Source organism: Gossypium raimondii, chromosome 7 (genome assembly GCF_025698545.1).
Source record: "Gossypium raimondii isolate GPD5lz chromosome 7, ASM2569854v1, whole genome shotgun sequence".
Lineage (NCBI taxonomy): Eukaryota > Viridiplantae > Streptophyta > Magnoliopsida > Malvales > Malvaceae > Gossypium > Gossypium raimondii.
This window is the reverse complement of record NC_068571.1, coordinates 28470080-28478247: the sequence shown is the minus strand read 5'-3', so window position 1 is coordinate 28478247 and position 8168 is coordinate 28470080.

The window sequence follows — 8168 nt, the reverse complement described above, 5'->3', positions numbered from 1 at the left end:
TATCTTGACTTAGCTTTCCCTAATTACATACTATTACGAAAGTTATTCGATCAGTACTTCTCCAATGACCTTGTCATAAGTGTGTTGCCCTCATAGGATATCCTTAATCTCTTTAGGATAAATTCATTATCCCAATATGATCCTATTTTATCTTATAGTAACAATTACATCTTCCTTCATAAAAATTCAATTACTATTAAATAGTAATTAAATCATTTATCACAAAGACAAACAACCTATGGTCACGTTTACTTTTCATCTATCATGTAATACCAATAAGAGGATATCATTTACCAGTTTTTTGGGATATAAATTCCACTATTGGGAATGATGCTATATACTATAAATGTTGTCTACCCAATGCACCAACTTTCAGTTCTTTATCTATTTGAACTCAGGCTTTTACTTACATTAAAGTATACAACTCATGCATATGTAGTCTGTCATCCACTCAGGATTGAGGCATGCCACACTATAAATGTCACAAGTGAATAAATTTATAAACGAATTCATGATCTATTCTACTTGGGTCCTATCTGATGTACTGTCAGTTCAGTAAGTCATATATATGTCTATATCTTCTGAAGGTCATCCGCTCTGATGCTCAAGACAAAACATCTCACCAATTGGACTTAGTAGAAGGCATATTAGTCTTTCAATCGGTTTGTTCATTTCTAGTTAGACTAAAGACCTGTTTAGGTTCATCTACTAATATAAGTTGTCTTCTTGTATAACAATCTGACCACGTAATACCGCTTAGTATTAGTTATATATTAGATAATCAATGAGGTAATATTTACTTCCATTTTGCTTTACATGCAAAAACCATTGAGGACAATATACAAAGGGTATTAATGTAATTTATGGATAATTTTATTAAACCAATCTGTTCAGAAAATATAAGTGTACAAACGAATATACTACACTTAGGGCATTAGATCCAATACCACTATCATAAGAGCTCAGGTTTTCAATACATAAAGGTACACGTGTAATGCCCTCAACCTGACCCGATTCACTAGGTTCGGATCTCGGGTGTTATTACACATAACACTTAAAATTTTTTTTCTAAACAACTAACAATTGATCTTTACTTGAAACAATTTTCTTATTATTTTATTGAAAGATTCAATACTCAAGAACCAAGGAAAATATTTAAAATAAAACATTACAGCATACTTATTACAACTCAATACAATGCCAAAAGTTTATTAAAGATTGACTCTTAGGGTGTAACACTATCTTACGCCACTTTTCCACTGTATGCATAATAATCTGGTTTGCCGCTTTCTTGGCGTATTCCTAACATCGTCCCAACTGGTGCAAATCTCATACCCTACTACTTGGAACATAAACATAACACTTGTAAGTTAAGAAGAACTTAGCGAGAATTAAGACAAAATACCTCTACGTATGCTTTTATAATATTTGAAGAACATCTGCACACCAGTTACTTAATTTTATTTCGGAAGGATACAATCACAATTTCAGACTTATACTTACATGCCAAATACCATACTTTTAATTGTACCAATTCTCTCTGAACTACATGACTAACTTAAGATCCTTCTAGATATTACATTAATCTCTTATGTTTCTTAAAACCATAAAATATCTTTTCAAAATAATATACTTTCAGATACTTCTTTATATAGACCATCTCTTCACCCTTACATTAACCCAGAATAGTTATTCACAGATACTACACACTGGCAGATACATACATACTTGGCGAATACTTCCGTAGATTTGAATATCATCAGTTTACTAATCAAATCATATTATTGTTTAATATCCTACAAGCTCACACTGATAATTAGCAATATAGATCATTAAGATGAATCCTACAAATTTATTACAAAACCTAGTGTAACAACCCACTCGATGAAGACTCTATATCTGATTATTGTTTGGCATATAATTTGGTAAAATAAAGGTAGATAAGAGTAAGTAAGTGTTTTTTATGGTTAAGTATAGAGTTGTGATTGTTACACCAATTAGCGAACTCTTAGATTTGATAAGATTTGTGATTTGGCGAGCTCTTCTATTAAGTATGCGCCACCCTAGATGCTTTGGCGAATTAGTCAAGTTCGTAGTTGATTAGGTTTGTTTATTATTTTAGTAAGGTAATTAGTTAGTAAAGTTGAGATTTAGTTAGAATGGAACTATGCCACAAGTGAATAAATCCATAAATGAATTTAGGATCTATTCCGATTGGGTCTAGTCCGATGTACTGTTAGTCTAGTTAGTCACATCTATGTCTCTATCTTCTAGAAGTCACCCACTCTGATGTTCAAGACAAAACATATCCCCAATTGGACTTGATAGATGACATATTAGTCTTTCAATTAGTTTGCTCATTTCTGGTTAGACTAAGGACATGTTTAGGTTTGTCTACTAATATAAGTTGTCTTTTCGTATTACGATTTGACCACATAATACCAATTAGTATTAGTTTAAACATTAGACAACCATTAAGCTAATATTTGCTTCTATTTTGCTGTGCTTGCAAAATCCAAATGAGAACATTATACAAAAAATATTAATGTAATCCATGAGTTATTTTATTAACCATTCTATTTGAAAAAACTACAAGTTTACGAACAAACATACTAAACTTAGGGCATTTGATCCAACACCCAATCACTTGACCTATTAAGGGAACAAAGTTAACTTGCAAAATACCATTAAGAACTTTCTCACGCACAAAATGCAGATGATTTCCACATGCTTAATCTTAGCATGATGTGTAGGGTTAGTAGTGTTAAAATAGTGGAAATGTTGTTAGACCACACAACTGACATTTGAGTTACTGAAACACAAATCTCAACCAATAATTACTTTATACATAGAATCTCAGAAACACAATGAGCTAATCTGCGATACCCAGCTTCCGAGGATGACCTAGATGTTGGATTTGGTGCCCTAAGTGTAGTATTTTCATCTATGTACACTTGTAATTTTTTCAAACAGATTGGTTAATAAAAAAAATCATGGATTACATTAATATATCTTATATAATTGTCCTCATGTGGTTTTTGAATGCAAAGCAAAATAGAAACAAATATTGGCCCACTGGTTGTCTAATGTTTAAATTAATACTAAGCAGTATTATGGGGTCAGATTGTAATACGAAAAGAAAACTTATATTAGTAGACGAACCTAAACATGTTCTTCGTCTAATCAGAATGAGCAAACCGATTAAAAGAGTAATATGTCATTTATGAAGTTCAATTGGGGAGATGCCTTGTCTTGGGCATCGAAGCAGATGACTCCTAAAAGATAGATACATAGATGTAACTGGCTGGACTAATAGTATATCGGACTAGACCCAAGAATAATAAATCATAAATCTGTTTGTGGATTTATTCACTTGTGACGTTTGTATTGTAGCATACCTAAATCCTGAATGGATGACAGACTATGTATGCATGACTTGTATACTATAATGTAAGTAAAAGCCTGAGTTTGAATAGATAAGGAACTAAAAGCTGATGCGTTGGGTATACGTCTTCTACAGTATATAGTGTCATTCACAACAGTGGAACCCATAGCTCAAGACGTGAGTAAATGATATCCTATCATAGGCAATACATGGTTGATGAAAAGTAAATGTGGCCAAGGTTCGTTCGTCATTGTGATGAATTACTTGATTACTATTTGATAGTAATCTACTTTTCATGAAAGAGATGTAATGGTTACCATGAGATAAAATAGGATCATATTGGGAGAACAGATTTAACCCAAAGAGATTAAGGATATCCTATAAGGGTAACACACTTCTGACAAGGTCATTGGATGAACACTGATTGAGTTGCATTCGTAATGGTATGTCATTGGGGAGAGCTCAGTCAAAGTACTATAGTAGAATGACTTCGTGACTAAATAAGTTTATAATTAATATGCGAAAAACTGGAACTTAATTATATATCATTTAAGCCTTAATCACATATGTCCAATTGGTCCCTCTGCTAGCTCGTTGAAACCAGAAATGAATTGCATGTTGGATTAAATGAACAGAAATAGATAGAAATGGTGAAAATGGAGAAATAAGAAACATTTACAAATGAATATGGTTTTCTCCAAAATCAAAAGAAAATGAAAAATGACCTAGAAATGAATTCATGGTTTTCGAATTAAATAAGTTCGAAAATGAAAATAAATCATTTGATCATAGTGAATTAGTTAAATGTAGAAATACTAAATATATTTTCTCATAAATTCTTTTACGATAAAGTAGTCATGATTTTAACAAAATTAGAATTTGGTTGAGAAAATTATTTAATTGGGAAATTAATTAATTTAAATTAATTTAAAATGTTTATTTTGGGAAATAGAAAAACAAATATTGGGTTGGATCAAATTATAAAGTATCAGGTCAAAAGTCTAAGAAGTACTTGTAATTGGACCTCAATATGAGAGAAGCCCAAAAACCCCTCATGTTTAGGAGAATGACGACAAACCCTAGTATGTTTAACTAGGGTTGTCAACCCCTATACTCCTAGTTAAACTATAAGTTCGTTTTTTTTATTTGAAATAGACTTCTACAATTCAACAAGGGTTTTACTTATTTTCCCTATAAATAGATGGCATCAGTAGGGCTAAATGCACTACTTTAAGATATTGTTACTTTGCTCGAAAATAGTGAGAGTTTTATTTTCTGAATATTAAATCTATTATCTGAAATAACAATTCTATCGGTTTCTATTGAGAATAGATTTTTGTTTTCACACTTAAAGTAAAGAAAATTATTTCTGGTTCTGTGTTTCGATTCAAATTGTTTGAGCTTGCACTAGAAGTAGTTCTTGGTACGAGAATAATGGAGAAGGTCATTCGGTTTAAAGCTGAGAACGATAAGGGTCCGTCTAGCCGAAAACATAGGTGTGATTCACAAACCGGCATGTTTTTAAAATTTTAATTTTTCGTTGTGTAGGAAAATCGTATCCAAACCAGATTTTTTCCAACACTAGATACTAACCCTTGCTTCTTAGAACACCATGCAATAGGGTTAGGTCCAAGATACACACAGTAGCCAGAAGTCAATTGCCTATCCTCCATAGTGGAGGCCCAGTTGACATCAGAGTAGTAGACAAGATCAAACTACCCTTTGGAGAAATATAATCCAAGATCAAAAGTTTGAGTTGACGAAAGAGCTTCCGTAAGCTTGATTAAGAATCAGAATTGATTGTTTAGCATTATTTGAATGTGATGGACACTTAATTGTATATATGTATGATTATTTGTTGCGTATTTAACTGTAGTTGCTCCGTTAACAAATGTGACATCATGTAGCTCGGATCCAATGATTAGGTCAACCGATGGGTGTTACAGATGTACTTCTTTTGAGTTAGAAACAACCCATGGGTGTTTGATGAACCTTAGTACCAAGAAAAAATGAAGATCACCAAGATCTTTGAGTGAGAACTTATTGTTTACCTGGTTAACTACCTCACTAATTTGTGTAGTTGAGTTTCTAGTAAGAACTATGTCATCGACATAGGCCATTAGAAAAAGCTAAGATCTTAAAGAAGATTGAATAAGCAATGAACGATAAACTTATGAAGCTTTAAAGCCAAGTTGTTCAATAAGATACCCCCTAAAAGTATGAAACCAGGCTCGAGACGCTTACCTAAGCCCATACAAGGCCTTATTCAGCTTGCAAATAGGTTGTTCTCCATTAGCTCCTTGAACCTCAAACCTAGGAGGCTGGTCCATATATATTTCTTCAATCAATACACCATTAAGAAAAGCATTATTGACATCTATCTGTCTCAATGACCATCTATTCATCACGACAACAACGGACACTATTTGAATTGTATTAGCTCGAACCATAGGATCGAATGTATCCACAAAGTTAGAGCCAACATGTTGAGAGTATCCCTCAGCAACAAGTCATGCCTTATATTGATCCACTATCCCATCTAGTTTCTTTTTCACTTTAAACAGCCACTTGCATCCTATAGACCATCGTGCTACAAGAAGAGGACATAAACTTCAAGGGTTGTTGTTGATAAGAGCCTGCAACTCATTGTAAACAACACCTTGCAAATGAAAATGAGTCATAGCCTCATAAACATCAGTAGGAGTAGAAACTGACAAACAAACTACCTTGGTGAGGTTAACCTTAGGTTTAAAGATACCAACTTTACTTCAAGTGATCATGGAATATGTATTGGGTAAGGGAGGTGAATGAGGTTGAGACGAACTAGGAGTAGAATTGTTAGGTGATGACACAATTGGAACAAACATAGAAACTGTAGGTAAGGAACTAGAAAGTTCAGGTAAAGAAGTTGACACAGGAGATGCACCGGAACTATTAGAAAATGAAGAAATAGTTGTCACAAAAGAAGACAAGAGTGGGAAAACATATTAATAGTAATTAATTACATTTAATTACTTAATTTTTTCATAAATTTTTTAACGCTTCATTAATAATCATATGGGTTTAGTTGTATGTATTGATTTTTATATTTTATATTTATTTGTTAAAAAATTATTATATTTTAGTGTATAATGATTAAGAAAGTAAAAATAAAATTAAATAAATATTTAATTTTAAAAATTATGATAATTATTATTATCATCAATATAATCTAAGTACATAAAATTTAATATGTAAAATAAAGTTGAATTAATTATTGATATTCATTAAAATAATTAAAATTTAGAATTATAAAAAACCACGATGCCAATGTTTCATATTTTCAAACTTTCAAAATATTGTTATAAGTTCAAGATTAGAAAATAAAACTAATAGTTAATTAACAGTAATAGATTGAAAAGACGTGCTTATTTCAATTAAAGTGACATAATATTTTAAAATATATTATCATCTTTACCCGTATAGATTGATTGTATATATTAATAAAATAAATAAATTTTAATACAAAATCATGTAAATATTTGTATTTAAATATTATTACAAAAATAAAATTTATTTAAAATATCATTACAAACAATCTCTACCTTAACAAAAATAAATAAATGTTTGACAAACAAAAGTTTATAAATAAATGTACAAAATAATCCAGAAAATGTGAACATATGTGCATTTTGTTATTAAGAAAAATCATATGTTGCATTTAGTCATCATTATTTGGGTCCATCCAATAATGTAATAATTCCTCAAACATTCACTTTAATATTTGATTGTCAACTGATAACTTTTAATGTAATAATGCCATAGATTGTAAATAGTTGTTCAACATTGACTTCAATATTTGGTAATTTTAATTTGATAGATTTATGAATATTTGTGTGGAATAATCCTAAATATATAAATTGTTTCAGGACAAAATATGCTATTTGTTTAAAAATTTTAGGTGAAAATCATTTAATTGTAATCTATATTGGTAAACTTTAAAAGGATTTTTAGTCTTTAATAACTAAAATTAATTCTACCCTTTTAAATATTTCAAATATGAAATTGTTGAATGTGGAATACCTTTTAATAAAGGCAGAAATACGAGGGATTTTTATTGTAATTTTATCTTCTGCATTATATTTCTTTTGAATTATTTAATTATAAGTTTTGACCATAAACATGAGGAAAATATGTTTTAACACACCCAAACAATAATATCTATACCGATCGAGTTAAAACTCAATTTTATCCTCTGCACTTAATTGCGTACCGGTAGTTGAATAGGATTTCATTTGTAACGTGAAAGACGTTTTGGGTGACAGCATAGTCAAATTGGGGGCATTGGAAGTCTCTTCTAAACTTGTATAATATATTTCTTTTCAAAGTAATTCTACCCATTGTGTTCTTGTTTGTTACAATATCAATTTTATCACTTGTGATTATGTCTTTAAACAATGTTGTGATAAATCATAATTTTAGTTTTGGAATCTTTTAATATCTTTTTTTTTGTTAAAAATAAATAAGAGGATATATTTTTCTTTAATAATCATGACAGTTCAAATAAAATTAGTTATCCACGTGCCATCAATAAAAGTTGTCCACGTCAGCTTGTAGTCTTAGACATTGTAATGTATATGATACCTAAAACGCAGTGATTTAGGCATTATTTAAGAATTCGTTTAAAAAATTATATCAACTTAAAAGTTAAATTTTTCATTGACTTACCATAGATAATCTATAATAAAAATAAATAAATGATGGAATATTTTAAATGAAAAGATGTGGAAAATGATAAGTAAAT